Raw genomic sequence first — 18,983 nt, forward strand, 5'->3', positions numbered from 1 at the left:
AACACACGGCATATTAATCAATTCCGGAAGACATCAGTGAGCTCTGCACTAAGAAAGCCGTTGAACACCCAGAAATTTCCAAATCCTCAAAGCTAGTATGCCTCGAGCCACCTGACACCCTTGACCCAGAGATAGGAGGCCGCCGCTGCTCAAAAATTACCAGTCCCAGCTCACTACTCCACGCGGAAACGCTTTGGTTCGCGACATCAGCAGCACGCCCCCTAGATAAATGGCGCACTATATTCCCTGGCTCCTAACTGATGATGACGACGTGGGCAGCTTGTAAAAGGAAAGGGATCTGACATGGCTCAGAGTATAAAATACTTAATTTGGAAACAATCAGTCTACCGGAATGTCACCTGTATATTTTTATTGTCGCCGCAGTTTATAGTTTATCACTTGATACAATACAGAATATCAATAATTTCTCAATGTACAAGTGACTATTAATTCTGACATACATTTCTGACTTCTAATACAACTCGCACTGCCGTATCTAAGACGATGCTGTCGTCCTAAACAATGATTAGGCAGTGGTGTCAGCGTAGCTACCCACTGACATAAATAATCTTCCTCCAGAGATGGCGCATGGAATCTCTTCAGGATGTCTTCGCCGACGTCTCATTCATCGCTGCGTCGGACTGCGACTGTCCTAACTTGTGTTTCCGTCGTGAGGTATCCACTTTGACGTGAGACCTCGTTCTTCGGATGACACCACAAATTCCACCTGCTAGGGTGCAGACACTGAACAACTCAGAGCAGATCCGGTGTTTCATAAGGATGTGTTTTGTTCACCAGGCGACGGTGCGGAAATCTGTCGAACGCATCACGGTAGGCAAACGCGACGCATATGATGTCCCTTGAATGTGATGTCCATTTCCGTTCTAGATATACGCTGGAACTTGTCTAAATACGAAAATTATCGTTATTTGGTAATTATTGGTCGAGAAAGTTCGTTGAAATAATTCAAGACCCATCCTCTCCTATGATGTCAAGAGCATGTCGCTGGGAAACGTGCCATCTGCCACATTTTTACTTCATTCAAGTTGCAGACCCTGAATGCCTCTACTTCGTCGACAGCATTTTACCCTCTGCATTGCACAAAGCACCTTGATTACTTTCTGTTTACAAGTGACAGCTCACAATGAAGCCGTCAATGCTAAATCATTAGTCGACCTGTGTGGACGAGATGTTCTAGGCGCTTAAGTCTGGAACCCCGCAGCCGCTACGGTTTCAATCCTGCCTCGGGCATGGATGTGTGTGATCTCCTTAGGTCAATTAGGTTTAAGTAGTCCTAAGTTATAGGGGATTGATGACCTCAGATGAAAAGTCCGATAGTGCTCAGAGCCATTTTAAGCATTTTGAGTTTAATCATTCTACTTAGAGGACTCTGTCCACACTTGTATACATGTGCATAATGAGACAATAGTCTTCGTCATTTATAAAAAAGACCATGGCATTACCTCTGGTTGTCAAATATCACACCTCGTGAACGAACAGTGAAAATTAAGCCCACAAATGACACGAATTTGATGGTAATTTATGCAAATGGCGGTGACTCCTGACTCGGTGTACGCTTGTGATATGTACACAAGGTTGACACGAGAACAGTGTCTTCTTGAAAGGAATGCACTGACACATTTCATACAGACCTGTCGTTTGAGAATGTCATATTAGGCCGAAATTGTAATCGTGAATTTAATAACCGTCCAGGTGAAATAGTTGTGGTTTCTAAAACAATGGCTGTGTTTCATCACACATTACGTTTCCATTGTAACAGTATGTCCAGTCGCCACAGAAACTTCTGGAAGATCATCAGATTCGAGGAAAACGGCAAGACTTCTCCTGCGTCCACCGCACGTTTCTCGTATGCACCACCAGAATAAAACATGTTTAAGTGTAGCTACCTGCGATGGTGCATGGTGAATTTAGTGTCATGTTTGGGATCCTGACGAGAGAGCTGAAAGGTGAAAACCAAAGTCGGTGCTGGGGACATTCTCCTTTGGAATAGCGTTAAAGATATCACCTACCTTAGCGATTACTATCACACTATCAAAGATTAATGGCACACACGCCTCCTTAGTCAAGATCGCTTACGCACTCTTCTGGGATAGCGCTTGACGCGGAAGTAGGCCGGTTTGAATCTCGATCGTAGAAAATGTTCACTGCCGGTATTCGACCGGCAACGAGAAGAGAGGGGGGGCCGTAAAATCTCTGATCACCGGTCTTAGCGCCAACGTCTTGCGTTAAATTCCGAACCTTTCCACAGTGTCTCATGAAGTGTGGGGATATAATACTGTTGGTGGTGGTTCGTAGGTTGGATGGTGACGTCAGCCTCTCCCTTCCTTCATCCTACACAACGCGAACCCTACACTGCACAGTACAAGCATTCGTTACCGTCAGCCATACTTGACATCGCGTAGAGGTCGAAGAAAGACAATGGCAGGCCATCTCCATCAGGAACGTGACTCGAACGGCGAAGCTGAGTTTGTGCACCTGCTCCCCTACGCTCATTATGTGAGTGCGGGACTACCTTGACTTTTTGCCTTCTACTTTGTCCATACAGCCGGTACATCCGTTCTTCAATTCTCTTTTGGTTTTGGATGTAATCACCTCACTCCTTGTGTTTGTATATCGCATATTTTACTTATTTTTCATTTGTATTCTACAGGGCGAAGAAAATAAAATATTAAGGTCAGAGACAGAGTGGTGACGACAAATCGAGCAAAATTTTCGAAAGAAACATAAATCCAAAATGCTCCATTTTGTGATATTTGTCTTCCACAGTCGTCACTCAACATCTGATACAGCTCACGCCCCATATACGCTCCACCAGGTCTGGTAACAACGCTAAATACGAACAACACTGATGAACTCTCGTGGTCGTTCTATCTTCATAGAAAATTGCAATTTTAATCATAACTGATATACTTTAAGCATAACTAATGCTGCTGGCAACAAGTTAAGACGAATTTCGAGCGCTTGTCACTGACTGGCTGCCGTTTCATGGCTTAAGTTCCACAACGATGTTACTCTGACCTACATTTGTATGGAAAATTTTTCTCATTTCTCTGTTCTCTAGCTACCCATATCTGACATTATACGAGTACCAAAGCTTTTTCTGAACAGAGTTCATATACAGGAGTCCTAGTAGTAGCTCGTTACAGAGCATTTAAAGCCTGCGCCCACAACCGAGCAGCGACTCAGACACGTCACATCCTCTTTACACGGCCGCCATGCTACTGTGACGCCACAAGGTCACCAGTACCTCGCTCAGTAACAACGTGGTATTCGAGCACGGTCGCAAATCGATGTGGGATTAAATTTGAGTCGCATGTTTCAACTTTGTAACACTATAGCTACATGTAGCCGGAAGGACGAGAGTATTTCATGTGGTATTCTATAAAACTAAAAAAAAAAAAAAAAAAAAAAAAACTAGTGTATGAATATTCGAATAAACTCATACGCGAGTTCTCGTTAGTGAAATATTCTAAGTAGCACAATTGTAGAAGAAAGTATGCTTAGCAATTGTTATGAAGCTACTTTTCCTGTGAACACCGCCTAACTGCTGCGGTATTTCCCAGCTGTGAGGCACGACTGACGATATTTTATACGACGTCACACTGTGAGGCAACGGGGACTGTTGGATTTTAAGTGATGCATCCTCTAAGCGGCAGCGACGGAGTACACGCTGCTTACTAGTTTTGACATCAAGTGTTTGGTTACGGAAGCAAACTAACATTAAATAACGTTTACGGTTCCTAAGATTTTCACGGTTCACGAACAACTGTAGGTATTTTTATTTTTTTGAATACTAATGTTCTGGCATTTGTATTGAAGTTTTTCCAGAAGCCTCAATCACAAAAGTTTTATACTTTGTAGGCATACTAACTCTGCATCTTTCCTTTTATTCTTTTGTTTGTATTCTGGGTGATTCAGCTGCTCCTAACAATGACTTACGAAACTCGTGATTTTCATATTCTCTTGCTCACCACGAGCAAACTCATAGTCCTACAGAAAAAAAATGAGGAGATCTTTTTGAAAATTTAATGTGGTTAAATTTTGTATTGGGATACGTTTTCGCTAGTAGCTGTAGTTTTAGAGTTATTCAAGAAAAAAGCACAAAAGTGACCTTCAAAGGTACAACCACTCTCACGCTCAGCCCCCACCGGTTAAGATTTTTATTATGTTTGTGGCACCCCCTTCTACCGCTGTACACAAATTTGCAGCAGCACGAATTATTTTATACATTCGACCTTTTTTGGTCTTAATTGATTGGCCTTATTATGCTACCAGCTTACATGAGCACTCAAAAATTCTAAAACTGACGTTTGTGGAAGTTTTACCAAACAATTACATCATTGTATTCCTCGGGCGTTCTGACTATGGAATTATTGTGCTTGTAAGGGTTGAGTTCGGATCGAATTGTCAACGTAATTAGTTTTAACGTACCGTTTACAAAAGTCGTTTTTCTTTCTTATCCTCATAGGCAGGTTTAAATTAATAACGTTAACGAAATAGCCGACTATGCAGGTGGCGCAACAGCCCAATCAAGAGCGACTAAAAAAGTCGAATATCGGGGATAGTTGGTATAGCTGAAAATTTTTGTACGGTGATAGGCGGGAGTGCCACGAAAAACATACTAGAAATCCTGACTGATGATGGATGAGCGTGCTGGTGGAGTGCATTTGAACGTTACTTTTGTATGGTTTTCTTAGATAGCTCGAAAACCTTGGCCTCCAGCGAAAATGTATCCGAGTACAAAATTTCCTTCGAAAGTGCCCTGTTAGTATCAGAGAGAATATGAAACACTCTGGCGTGGTTTTTGAAAACCAGATACGACATTAAGGGTTGCGTAAAACGACATCGATAGGGGCAGCTGAACCACCCTGTATAATACAGGGTGATTTGGTTGAATGGAGTCAATCTGCAGAAATGATATCTGAGAGCGTAAGGAGCAGAAAAGATCGTATGAACAGATGGCAGGAAATGCTTGGTGTCTCTGCTACAGAGTATTTATTGTACCGGTTTCTATCAGTTCATCATGCCTTTACAGTATGATGCAGTACAAGGTGTGTTCTCATGTGTACTTTCAAGCATAGAAATCTACACTGTCAAAGATTTTTTATCTCCACCTATCAGTGATCGTTTTGTACAGCGATTCCTTCCGAAAGGGGCACACTCACCCTGGCTGCTCGTTGAAGAGTTATTGGATTTCGTTTGGTTTCTTGCTCCAGTTAGCTTTGCATAGGCGTTTCACTGAAACTAGAGCACGACAGTGCAAATGTAGACGGTATGTGCTGCGTCTCTCGTTTCCGCCCCTCACGGTACCTGCTGTTGACGGTAATGATATCCTTACGTCGCTGCCCTCAACTTTGCATTCAGTACTACTCGGTTCTAACTAGGGTTTTGTTTTACGGTAGTGTTATTTGTGCGTTAACAGTGGAACACAGCAGGACCATGGACAGATTTACCGCTGCTGGAGAGTTAGCCTGTATGCACTTTGTGTGCTGACTGTTCCCGCACCGACGACAACCATATCACATCATTTTTACATCTGTACATAGGCACCTACGAGAAACCTGACCCTTCCCTGTTTTGGAATAGGATATTACAGGCTTTTTCACTGTTGCGAAGGTATTCTTACAGAAACAAGGTCATTGTGGTAACAAACCGAATGAATCATAATCGTGGCCGAGCGGTTCTAGACGCTTCAATCCGGATCGTCGCTGATACTATGGTCGCAGGTTCGAATCCTGCCTCGGACATGGATATGTGTGAAGTCCTTAGGTTAGTTAGGGCTAAGTAGTTTTAAGTCTAGGGAACTGATGACCTCAGATGTTAAGTCCCATAGTGCTTAGAGCCATTTGAACCATTTTTTGAAATCATAATATTTGACGAGCTGCCGGAGGCTGTAGGTCCCTCATACCAAAAAAACTCAGAAGGTATCCATGAACAACTTCTGAAAGTTCTGGTTCACCTTGAGTACGTATGCACTGCTCTGCAAAACATAAGGATTAGATAAATATAAAATATCAACTGCTCGGTGGAAATGAATTTAACTGCGGGAGCATGTTGGTAGAGAACTCGCACTCGTGCGCCGTGAGCTCTGCTTGACTCTAATACCAAATAGCAAATGAGGTTGCTCCACGACACGATGCAGTGGAAGGAACGGGAAAAGACACTGTGTGTGTGTGTGTGTGTGTGTGTGTGTGTGTGTGTGTGTGTGGATCACCGAGCAGCTGCGGTGCACTACGGTGGTGTTCTTCATTACAACAAGACTGAGACAACATTTCGATGACTTCATACGAGGAAGAATTATTGGGAAACTGGATGACGAGTGTAGCTCAGGTGATTGGTAGTGCTCACAGCATCGTTTCACGTCTTATGGGGAGCATTCCAAATCACAGGCGCTACTGATCGATCACGGTTAATTACAGCAGCAGATGACCGCTGCAATATCCAACAGGAAAGAACTAACCCACCTCTATTGCAACTGCAGCTGTAGATGCATTTAACAGGACAACGAGGCACACAATCTCACGCTCCACAGCGGCATAGCGCTACTTAGGGGTGGTTTCTTTCCCTGACATCCGGTACGTTGTTTTGCGTTGACACCCGTATATCGACCGAACCGTTTGTGATAGTGCCAATGGTACAGAGACAAGACCAACGACGAGTGGGGTCGTGTGCTCGTCTCAGATGAAAGCGGATTCAGTCTGAGCAATGATTCAGGACGTACCCTCGCATGGTGAGACGTGAGCACAGGTAATGCAGCAGGGAAGTCGTTCTGGTGGTCAAGGCATTATGGCGTGGGAAGGCATAATGATGCGTTGGCGTAACGACCCCCAAATCTTTGAAAGCGGTATACCCAACGATTAATGTTATTGTGAGACTGTACTCCTGTACTCCTTCTTTTAGGGGTATGTTTGGTGCCGACTTCACTTGTGTGGATGACAATGCACGACCGCATCGAACAGGTGAGCGGTCTGTTGGGACGACAGGATTTTTGGGGAACGGATTGACCTGTCCGTTCCCTTGATTTAGGTCCCCTGAAGTACGAGTGTGGGAAAGAATACATTGAAAGCCTCTATGAGGGTGAAGATTTGTCTGATGTGATAGAAGAAGAAACTGGAGTCGATTTAGAAGAGATAGGGGATCCAGTATTAGAATCGAATTTTAAATAGCTTTGGAGGACTTACGGTCAAATAAGGCAGAAGGGATAGATAACATTCCATCAGAATTTCTAAAATCATTAGGGGAAGTGGCAACAAAACGACTATTCACATTGGTGTGTAGAATATATGAGTCTGGCGACATACCATCTGACTTTCGAAAAAGCGTCATCCACACAATTCCGAAGACAGCAAGAACTGACAAGTGCGAGAATTATCGCACAATCAGCTTAACAGCTCATGCATCGAAGCTGCTTACAAGAATAATATACAGAAGAATGGAAAAGAAAATTGAAAATGCGCTAGGTGACGATCAGTTTGGCTTTAGGAAAAGTAAAGGCACGAGAGAGGCAATTCTGACGTTACGGCTAATAATGGAAGCAAGGCTAAAGAAAAATCAAGACACGTTCATAGGATTTGTCGACCTGGAAAAAGCGTTCGACAATATAAAATGGTGCAAGCTGTTCAAGATTCTGAAAAAAGTTGGGGTAAGCCATAGGGAGAGACGGGTCATATACAATATGCACAACAACCAAGAGGGAATAATAAGAGTGGACGATCAAGAACGAAGTGCTGGTGTTAAGAAGGGAGTAAGACAAGGCTGTAGCCTTTCGCCCCTACTCTTCAATCTGTACATCGAGGGAACAATGATGGAAATAAAAGAAAGGTTCAGGAGTGGAATTAAAATACAAGGTGAAAGGATATCAATGATACGATTCGCTGATGACATTGCTATCCTGAGTGAAAGTGAAAAAGAATTAAATGATCTGCTGAACGGAATGAACAGTCTAATGAGTACACGGTATGGTTTGAGAGTAAATCGGAGAAAGACGAAGGTAATGAGAAGTAGCAGAAATGAAAACAACGAGAAACTTAACATCAGTATTGATGGTCACGAAGTCAATGAAGTTAAGGAATTCTGCTAACTAGGCAGTAAAATAACCAATGACGTACGGAGCAAGGAGGACATCAAAAGCAGACTCGCTATGGCAAAAAAGGCATTTCTGGCCAAGAGAAGTCTACTAATATCAAATACCGGCCTTAAGTTGAGGAAGAAATTTCTGAGGATGTACGTCTGGAGTACAGCATTGTATGGTAGTGAAACATGGAAAATGGGAAAACCGGAACAGAAGAGAATCGAAGCATTTGAGATGTGGTGCTATAGACGAATGTTGAAAATTAGGTGGACTGATAAGGTAAGGAATGAGGAGGTTCTACGCAGAATCGGAGAGGAAAGGAATATGTGGAAAACACTGATAAGGGGAAGGGACAGGATGATAGGACATCTGCTAAGACATGAGGGAATGACTTCCATGGTACTAGAAGGAGCTGTAGAGGGCAAAAACTGTAGAGGAAGACAGAGATTGGAATACGTCAAGCAAATAATTGAGGACGTAGGTTGCAAGTGCTACTCTGAGATGAAGAGGTTATCACAGGAGAGGAATTCGTGGCGGGCCGCATCAAACCAGTCAGTAGACTGATGACAAAAAAAACAAAAAAAAACGTGTGGGGTCCTTTGGCAAGACTTACTGCAGCACGTCCACATGTACAGTGTAGCCATATAGCAGTTATCAACTGCGCCGGTGGAGGAATTGAACACCCTACCCATAGAACACCTTACCAGTCTCGTGGTCAGCATGGGAGCACGTTATAGAGCATGCAATGTCGTGTCAGTGATTACATACACCATCATCAATCTTGTACCGCCTTTTATACTGTTGAGGGAACCATCAAAGGGCGCGATGTTTTCAGTATATTTATCCGTCTTTGATAAATGTGTCATTTCTGTTCGTCTCATTGTGTATTACTTTCAGTTATTTTATAGTAGTACACTCCAACATTTATTTGTATGGTCCAAGTTTCATCGAGCAGTGTTACTTGGAGGACAAACATCATGCTAAAGTTACTTTCGTCATTACGTTTTGCACACAAGTAGGAATAGATAAGAACCCTTGGTCTAGAATAGCGTCTTCGAATAGTAATCAAAATGTCATGGGGATTGGTTTCGAACCCCGCGACTGCTTAAACTTTAAATACAAATCATGAGTAACGGCTGCCAAAGATATCCGGCAGAAGAAGTCGCCCTCATTCTGCCAACAGCTTTGTCAAAGAGGATGGAGGAGCTGACTGAGGTTCAGAATACTCTCTTGCGCTTGATATGGGAAGCTGCCTCTAAAATGTGAATGAATCAGTATTGATCAATGGCTTTCAAGACACCTAATCTGTATCCACGGGGCAAGTGGCTTGTAACTGAAAAGTGTCGTTATGATCTCTCCACTGGCAAAATATTCCATATGAGTCTGCCATTCGTATCTCCGGGAAGGAACAGCCAAGGGGGAGGGGACTACGAGAAAAAGATGGAATAACCAAAGAAAGAATAACATTCTGTGAGTCGGAGCATGGGATGTCAGAAGTCTGAATGTAGTAAGAAAGCTGGAAAATCTGAAAAGGGAAATGCAAACGTTTGATCTAGATGTGGTTGGTGTTAGTGAAGTGAAAAAGAAATAACAAAAGGATTTCTGGTCTATATCCACATAGATATTCCGCAAGACACCTTACGATGCGCAGGGAGGAAGGGGGGGGGGGGGGAGAGGGGGGGAGAGGGGGGGGGGGGTGCGGACCCTGTACCGCTGCTAGTCATTTCCTTTCCTGTTCCACTCGCAAACAGAGCGAAGGAGAGACGACTGTCTATATGAGTCCGTATGATCCCTAATATCTCGTATCTTATCTTCGAGATCCTTAAGCGGATTATACGTTGGTGGCAATAGAATCGTTCGGCAGTCAGCTTCAAATGCCGATTCTCTAAATTTTCTCACCAGTGGTTCTCGGAAAGATTGTCGCCTTCCCTCCAGGGATTCCCTTTGGAGTTACCGAAGCATCTCCACAACACTTACAGTAACAAATCTAGCAGTCCGCCTCTGAATCGCTCGATGTTTTCTTTCAATCCGAGCTGGTACGGATCCCTAAGACTTGAACAGTATTCAAGAACAGGTCGCACCATCGTCCTACACGCGATCTCCTTTACATGTGAACCACACATTCCCAGAATTATCCTAATAAACCGAAGTGGACCATACGCCTTCCCTACCACAGTTCTCACTTGTTCGTTCCATTTCATATCGTTTTGCAACGTTGTGCCCCGATATTTAAACGATTTCACTGTGTCAAGCAGGACACTACTAATACAGTACCCGGACATGACACGTTTTTCGTCCTTCCTATTCGCATTAACGTATATTTTTACACGTTTAGGGCTAGCTGCCATTCATCACACCAACAAGGTCGTCTTGTATCTTCCTACAGTCACTCAACTTCGACGCCCTAACGTACACCACGGCATCATCAGCAAACAACTGCAGATTGCTGCCCTACCCTGTCCAAATCATTTATGTTTATAGAGAAGAACAGCGGTTCTATCACACTTCCCCGAGATACTCCTGACGATACCCTTCCCTCTGATGTACACTCGCCGTTGAGGACAGCATACTGGTCAACGTTACTTAGGAAGTCACTGCTCAGACGAATATAGCTTGATATCAACAGCAGTATACAGTGAGTTCCACAAGAAAGCTGTCGCCATTATCTGTATGAATTAAAAGACACTATTATAATACATGTTTACATGAAAATACATATTAGTACTAACTGCACAATTACCTAATAGTTAATCTAATCGTTACCATTATTGTTTATACACTGAGGAGCAGAAGAAACTTGCACACCTGCCTAATATCGTGTCGCCACCCCCCCCCCCCCCCCCCTCCCACGTTGCAAGGCATGCCAATGCCAGATATGCTCAATAATGTTCTTGTCTGGGGAGTTTGGCGGGCAGCGGAAGTGTTTAAACTCAGAAGAATGTTCCTGGAGCCACTCTGTAACAATTCTGGAAGTGTGGGGTGTAGCATTATCCTGCTGGAATTGCGCAAGTCCGTCGGAATGCACAATGGACTTGAATGGATGCAGGTGATCTGACAGGATGGTTACGTGCGTGTGTCAGTCGGGATCATATCCAGACGTATCACGCCAACTGCACATGCCAGACACCATTACAGAGCCTCCACCAGCTTAAACAGTCCCCTGTTGCTCTGCAGGGTCCATGGATTCATGAGGTTGTCTCAATACCCGCACACGTCCATCCGTTCGACACAATTTGAAACGCGACTCGTCCGACCAGGCAACATTTTTCCAGTCATCAACGGTTCGATATTGGTGATGATGGGCCCATGCGAAGCGTAAAGCTTTGTCCTGTGGTGTCATCAAAGGTACAAGAGTGGGCCTACGGCTCCGAAAGCCCATATCGATGGTGTTTCGTTGAATGTTTTGCACGCTTGCACTTTTTCATAGCCCAGCATTGAAATATGCAGCTATTTGCGGAAGGGTTTCACTTCTGTCACGTTAACGATTCTTTTCAGGATTCGTTGGTCCCGTTTTTGCAAGATCTTCTTCCGGCCACAGCGATGTCGCAGATTTGATGTTTTAGCGGATTACTGATATTCACGGTTGTTGTTTTTGTTGTGGTCTTCAGTCCTGAGTCTGGTTTGATGCAGCTCTCCATGCTACTCTATCCTGTGCAAGCTTTTTCATCTCCCAGTACCTACTGCAACCCACATCCTTCTGAATCTGCTTAGTGTATTCATCTCTTGATCTCCCTCTACATTTTTACCCTCCACGCTGCCTTCCAATGATAAATTTGTGATCCCGTGATGCCTCAGGACATGTCCTACCAACTGATCCCTTCTTCTAGCCAAGTTGTGCCACAAACTACTTCCCAATTCTATTCAATACCTCCTCATGAGTTTGTGATCTACCCATCTAATCTTCAGCTTTCTTCTGTAGCACCACATTTCGAAGGCTTCTATTCTCTTCTTGTCCAAACTATTTATGTCCATGTTTCAGTTCCATACATGGCTACACTCCATACAAATACTTTCAGAAACGACTTCCTGACACGTAAATCTATACTCGATGTTAACAAATTTTTCTTCTTCAGAAACGCTTTCCTTGCCATTGCCAGTCTACATTTTATATCCTCTCTTCTTCGACCATCATTCGTTAGTTTTCTCCCCAAATAGCAAAACTCCTTTACTACTTTAAGTCTCTCATTTTCTAATCTAATACCCTCAGCATCTCCCGACTTAGTTCGACTACATTCCATTATCCTCGTTTTGCTTTTTTGACGTTCATCTTATATCCTCCTTTCAAGACACTGTTCATTCCGCTTAACTGCTCATCCAAGTCCTTTGCTGTCTCTGACAGAATTACAACGTCATCGGAGAACCTCAAAGTTTTTATTTCTTCTCCCTGGATTTTAATACCTACTCCAAACTTTTCGTTTGTTTCCTTTACCGCTTGCTCAATATACAGATTGAATAACATCGGGGAGATGCTACAACCCTGTCTCACTCCCTTCCCAACCACTGCTTCCCTTTCATGCCCCTCGACTCGTATAACTGCCATTTGGTTTCTGTACAAATTGTAAATAGCCTTTCGCTCTCTGTATTTTACCCCTGCCATCTTTATAATTTGAAAGAGAGTATTCCAGTCATCATTGTCAAAAGCTTTCTCTAAGTCTACAAATGCTAGAAACGTAGGTTTGCCTTTCCTTAATCTTTCTTCTAAGATAAGTCGTAAGGTCAGTATTGCCTCACGTGTTCCAACATTTCTACGGAATCCGGACTGATCTTCCCCGAGGTCGGCTTCTACAGTTTTTCCACTCGTCTGTAAATAATTCGCTTATTCACGGTACTCTCGTGAAATGGTCATTCGAGGAAATCCCCACTTCATCGTTACCTCGGAAATGCTGTGTCCCATAGCTCGTGTGACGACTATAACACCACGTTCATACGCACTTAAATCTTGATAACCTGCCATTGTAGTAGATGTAACCAATCTGACAACTGCGCCAGACGCTGCTGTCTTATATAGGCGTTGTCGACCGCAGCGCCGTATTCTGCCCAGTTTGCATATCTCTGCATCTGAATATGCATGTACAAGGAAACAATACCTCTTTCCTTCTCGCTTTAGCGTAGCTGGGCACCTTTTTGGCATGGTTTTCACGAGATTTTCTATATATTCCCGTTAACAATCTCCAAATGGTCCTGATTTCATGTGACAGCTGCTTGAAAGTATCTATTGGCTTTTCTTCAAGCTTCATCTCAATATACGACCAAACATTTCGATCTGATTTGCATCCGGAGACATTGCTGGACACTTCATCGTGCACACTCGATTTTGTTTCCACGCTGTACAGAGGCGGCCGCTATGTTTCTCATCATTATCCTCTTGAAGCACCCAATTCTCCCCGTTCGAACCAAATAGGTTCTTAACGGACCTCGGTATTTTTGATAAATATTGCACATTTTTAAGGGTTTAAATTGGTTGTAAATCAGTGCTAGTAACCAAAACCCTGTCTAGAGAAACATCCTCAAACATGCTTTTTACCGACTGTTTGACAGTCCGTTGAAATAACGTTTAACGCAGGTCCAAAAAGATGATTTAGAAGGAAAACTTTCGCTTAGCGCTTCAGATATTTAGCACTCATTTTAAAATGAACCGACGAAACAAAAAATTCTCACACTGTTTATCTATACACTGTGCAAAAGCACATTGGTTACAGATTCGAGACCACTACCAGAGATGTCGCTGCGGACGTTGCATTTGAAATTATGGCGTACACTGCCTTGTGAAACTGTAAAATGGAATGGGATTCGTTATGAGTAGGAAAGCAGGGCAGAGTGTGGGCTGCTGTGAACGCTTCAGTGACAGCGTTGTTCTCGTCAGATCTAGCTACAAACCAATGCTGAAGATGAACAGACAGAGGAAGTATATGAGAATATTGAGCTAGTAGTTCAGTACGTAAGGTGAGGTGAAAACTTAATAATCATTGGGGATTGGATTTTAAGGGGTATCCGGGAGCCGACGCAGACTTAGGTCATATTTTAATAATGATGAAGTGTAGAATGAAGTTTGAGAAAATCGTGCGGAAGAATCAGTGTGGAAGGAAGTGGGATACTGAAGTACCGAGGAAGAATGGTACGCCCTTGAATGTCGGAAAGGATGCGATAAGCAATATCACTGTAGACAGTTCACTTGAAGAGGAATGGACATGTCTACAAATGGAATCACAGATATTGGACAGTCAGATATAGGTACAAGGAAGGTAACTCCGAAGAAATTGTGGATTTTTTTTTGAGTCGTCAGTCTTGTGGTTTGATGTGGACCGCCACATATTCAGAAGAATTACTACGACTTAATGACGAAAGGAGAAAGTAAAACAAAAGTTATCAGGAAAAGACAGATATAAAGCATTGTAAATGAGTAAGAAGTGCAGGGGACCGAGGCGAAACGACTGCAGCAAAACTTTGAAGAAATCGGAAAAGAAATGGTCGTCGGAAGGACTGATCTAGCATACAGATAACTTAAAACAAACGTTGTTGAAATTAAAAGCAAATGTGATAACATAAAAAGGAATTCCACTGTTAAAAGCAGAGTAACGAGTGGACGGGTGGAAAGAGTACAATGAAAATCTGTATAAGGAACGCGACTTGAATGTCGACATGATAGAAGAAGAAACTGGAGGCTGTAGTTAAGACGCATGGAATCTAATAGTATAGCTAGCATTTGAAAGAGCTCTTGGAGAGGGGATAGAAAACATTATATCGATATTTTTGTAGTCACTGGGGGCGGGGGGAAGTGGCTACTAAACGGCTATTCAGATTAGTGTGTAGAAGGTTCAGCAGTAGGATTCAAATCCAAGGTGAAGGGATATCAACGACTAGATTGGCTGATGACAATTCCATCTTCAGTGAAATTGAAGAATAATTGCAGGAATGGCATAGACAGTCTACTGGGTACAGAATATACATTGAGAGTAAATCGAAGAAAGACAAATGTAATGAGAAGTAGCAAAAACGAGAATAGCAAGGAATTTAACGTCAGAACAGGCGGTCACGAAGGGGACGAAGTTTAGGAACTGCGATACCTAGGCAGCAAAAGAACCCAAGACAGATGAAGTGAGAAGGACATTGAAAGGAGGCTAAGATAGACAAAGAGGACATTCCTGGGCAACGGAAGTCTGCTACTATCAAACATAGACATTAATTTGAGGTAGAAATGTGTCAGGATGTACGTTTGGAGCACAGCACTGTATGGAAGTGAAACACGGACACTGCGAAAACCGGAACAGAAGAGAATCGAAGCGTTTGCGATGTGGCGCTGCAGAAAAATGTTGAAAATCAGGTGGTCTAATTAGGTAAGGAACGTGGAGGTTCTCCGCAGTATCGGCGAAGAAAGGAATATGTGGGAAAAGGCTGACAGGGATAAGGAATAACATCTGTTAAGGCACCAGAGACTAACTTCCATGGAACCAGAGAGAACTGTAGAAGCTAAGAACTGTAGAGGAAAACAGAGACTGGAAAACATCCAGCAAAATGGTTCTCACAGTCAGGACACAGAGCTATATCCTTACGTTTGTGGAATGTAAACTAAAACATCAACTCTATATTTTGCATCGTTACTTAGTGGAATGATACCGATAATTGTCATATATTACAAATACATATATTGTTTCTAATACTCTTCATAATACTAAACAATAATAATGCTGGAAGAGGATCAGCAAGAACAAGAGACAGAAATGACTGATTTTGACGTGGAAGCATCGACTCTCTTTAATAGCAGTCAACTCGTTGGGCGGGGTCCTCCCTTTTCATGATTTGGGAAGTCGTGAGCACTATCTGTCTCTGAATCGTGTAAGCTTTGTTCCATTTTTATCGGAGATTGGAGACCGTCTCAGTATTTTACCAAACGAAAGAAACTGACCCATATCTAGCTCCCCTGTGTCATTAGCAAGCGCACTGCGTGACAAGCTACACGAGCAGTTCGACATTGAAGCAGCTTTAACGGCACTTAAAAACTAGTCTCAACCTCGACATTAAGTTATGGGAATGTGGAATGAAAGAAATGGAGAGGGTGAAATATACTGAGGCGACAAAAGTCATGGGATAGCACTATGCACACATGCATAAGGCGGTAGTAAAGCGTACGCAAGGTATAAAAGGACAGTGCGGTGGCGGAAAAGGTTGCTGATGTGATTATGGCTGCAAGACTTTTAACGCAGAATAGTAGCTGGATGTAGCAGCATGGGACATTCCATTTCGGAAATCATTAGGGAATTCAATATTCCGAAATCCACAGTGTCAAGAGTGTGCCGAGAATACCAGATCTGAGGCGTTACCTCTCACCACTGATAACTTAGTGCCCGAGGTCCTTCCTTGACGATCAAGAGCAGCGGCGTTTACGTAGAAGTGTCAGTGCTAACAGAGAGCAACACTGTGTGAAATACGTGCAGAAATCGATGTGTGACATACTACGAACGTATCCGTTAGGACAGTGGGGTTCGAATGTGGCGCAATCCCCAAGAACTTCCGAATTGCGTGCATGTCACAATGAGTTGCTGGGTGAAAGGAGGTCCGACACGATAGTAGGAGGTATCTCATGAATTTTTGGTTTCATGCTGATACGTAAAATGAAATGAAGTCACGATATGTGGACCACATGAAGAATGTTTAGCTAATGTATCCGAAAAAAAATCTCTGCTCTTGCACTCCATGTACACTTCAACACGTTTGTGCATATACACATATGAACAGTTCTTAATCATACTAATAAAGGCAGCTCGCCATTATTAGTTAAATTGTTACGTTAGAAATCAGCGGCATTCTTAAGCAGAAAGTGAGTGTGACTATGAGGTAGTCGGTTTCAGTCTTGGTAGTGGAATGAATGTGGCCAGCAAGTGAAAGGTAGCGTCTTTTCTTTTTTTTTTTTATTTAATTATCAGTTTACCGACTGCTTTGAAGTGGCCCGCCACGAACTCACGAATTCCTCTCTTGTACCAAATTTTACATCTCGGAGCAGCGCTCACATCCTACGTCCTCAGTTATTTGTTGGACGTATTCCAATCTCCTTATTCCTCTACAAATATTACCCTGTGTAACTACTACTTACATGGACATTCTTTTCTCTTGTAATAACAAACGTCCTACCACCCAGTCACATCCTGTAGTGTTTTCCGTGCGTTACTTTCTACGCCGATTCTGCGGAGCAAAGAATCTTCTCATTCCTTACATTGTCAGCCCAACTAATTTTGAATATTCTACTTCAGCCCCATATCTCAAGTGCTTCGATTATTTTCATTTTTGGTGACTGATGATATAAGGCCCTATTTACTAACCCTGATTCCAAAGTAAAATTTTGACCCCTCCCCAATGTTTGGCGGCTTTTACCTCTAAAGTTGTATGTTGTCTTCCCAGCCTTTCATAAGAATATAAACGTTATCCCTTCTATCCGTCAAGCCGGTAAGGGTTCACTGCTGCAAGAGTCATTGGCTACAGGGGAAGTGGTCGATAACCTGGGGTAATGTTGGATTGACAGTCGCCTGGTCAGACCAAATTGCACCTTGATTCGGTTTAATCTTGGTTCATCGTTGAGATCTGAGATCTACGTATGTACCGTACATTATTTTGGCATAAATGGCGAATTTCCATCAGTAAAGTCTGAAATCCCCTACTCACATTTTTTTTTTTTACATTTGTCATGTTGTATGCATAGAGCAAAAGTGAATATACTACTGGGTAAACCGTTTTCAGCAGCCTTATCATTCTGAGTGGCCCATGTTAGAAATCATGTGGGTTAATGAAAATGACATAACTGTCAAAAACGTTGTAGCCATTAGAAAAAAATATGATTATTGACTGATAACCTCTGACCTTCCATACACATACTTATCTTGTGGTCGTTGACATGTCCAATTTTGCACTCCAGTCAATAAGAATGTGACTGATATGTATCAAAGGATTTGATTTGATTCATAGATTACAATCTGGACTCTGATTTTGTTAAGGAAAGTGCACTGCTCAAAAGAACCAGGGGTACACCTGTAACAACGTCCGGTGTGGTAAACCTCTATTGATACCTGTGGTCTTACTGCACTCGCTTTGAACGTACGCAACATTCACCATCCGGCGACTGTGCTACGCATTATAGTTTCAGGTGATTCCGTAGAAGAAAGTGAGTGCTGGTGTCCATTGTTCTCTGCTGAGGTACATAGACAGAAATTGTCATTTATGGATGTTTTCAGCCAAGTGCATGCAGTAGACGTTGCAAGGACAGTGTGTTTAACCCAACCAGTATGGACTTCCTGTCGTGTTGCTACAGATACCACTGTCTCACCATCTGTCATCCACAGGTTGTGAACACTCTATAGCGAGAGAGGTCAATGCACAATGCGAGTTGCACAAGGTCGCCGACCTTTTAAAACCCTACGTGAAGAACGATAACTAGCCATCTCTGAGTTGCGGTGCCGTAAGTCTAACGCCAGAGCGTTGCAATACGATCTCAGAAGGATCACTGGAACCGCTGCGTCCTATTAGATTGTATGGAACAAGTTGCGAGAAAGGCTCTTACGACCCAACGTCCTTTTAGAGTACTCCTCTTGACACACCATCTCATAGCTTGCCTTCAGTTCTGCTGTTCCCATGCCAACTGGCAACTTCGTCACACAGAAAATCGTTATTCACAGACAAGTCTAGATTTTCTCTGACGAAAGGTGATGGCCATGTCAGAGCGTGCCGTGGTGGACGTACCTGCTGTATGTTGTCCAGGAGAACGACAGACTCGACCAGGGTTGCGTACTGGTGTGGGAAGGCATTAGTGTTGACAGACGTACGCATGTTGTCGTTATCCGTGGTAACCTTGCAGCCAGGCAGTATATCAAACAGATCCGGTTGGACTGTGTGGTGGCTTCTGAAG

This window comes from Schistocerca gregaria, chromosome 2 (genome assembly GCF_023897955.1).
Source record: "Schistocerca gregaria isolate iqSchGreg1 chromosome 2, iqSchGreg1.2, whole genome shotgun sequence".
Taxonomy (NCBI): domain Eukaryota; kingdom Metazoa; phylum Arthropoda; class Insecta; order Orthoptera; family Acrididae; genus Schistocerca; species Schistocerca gregaria.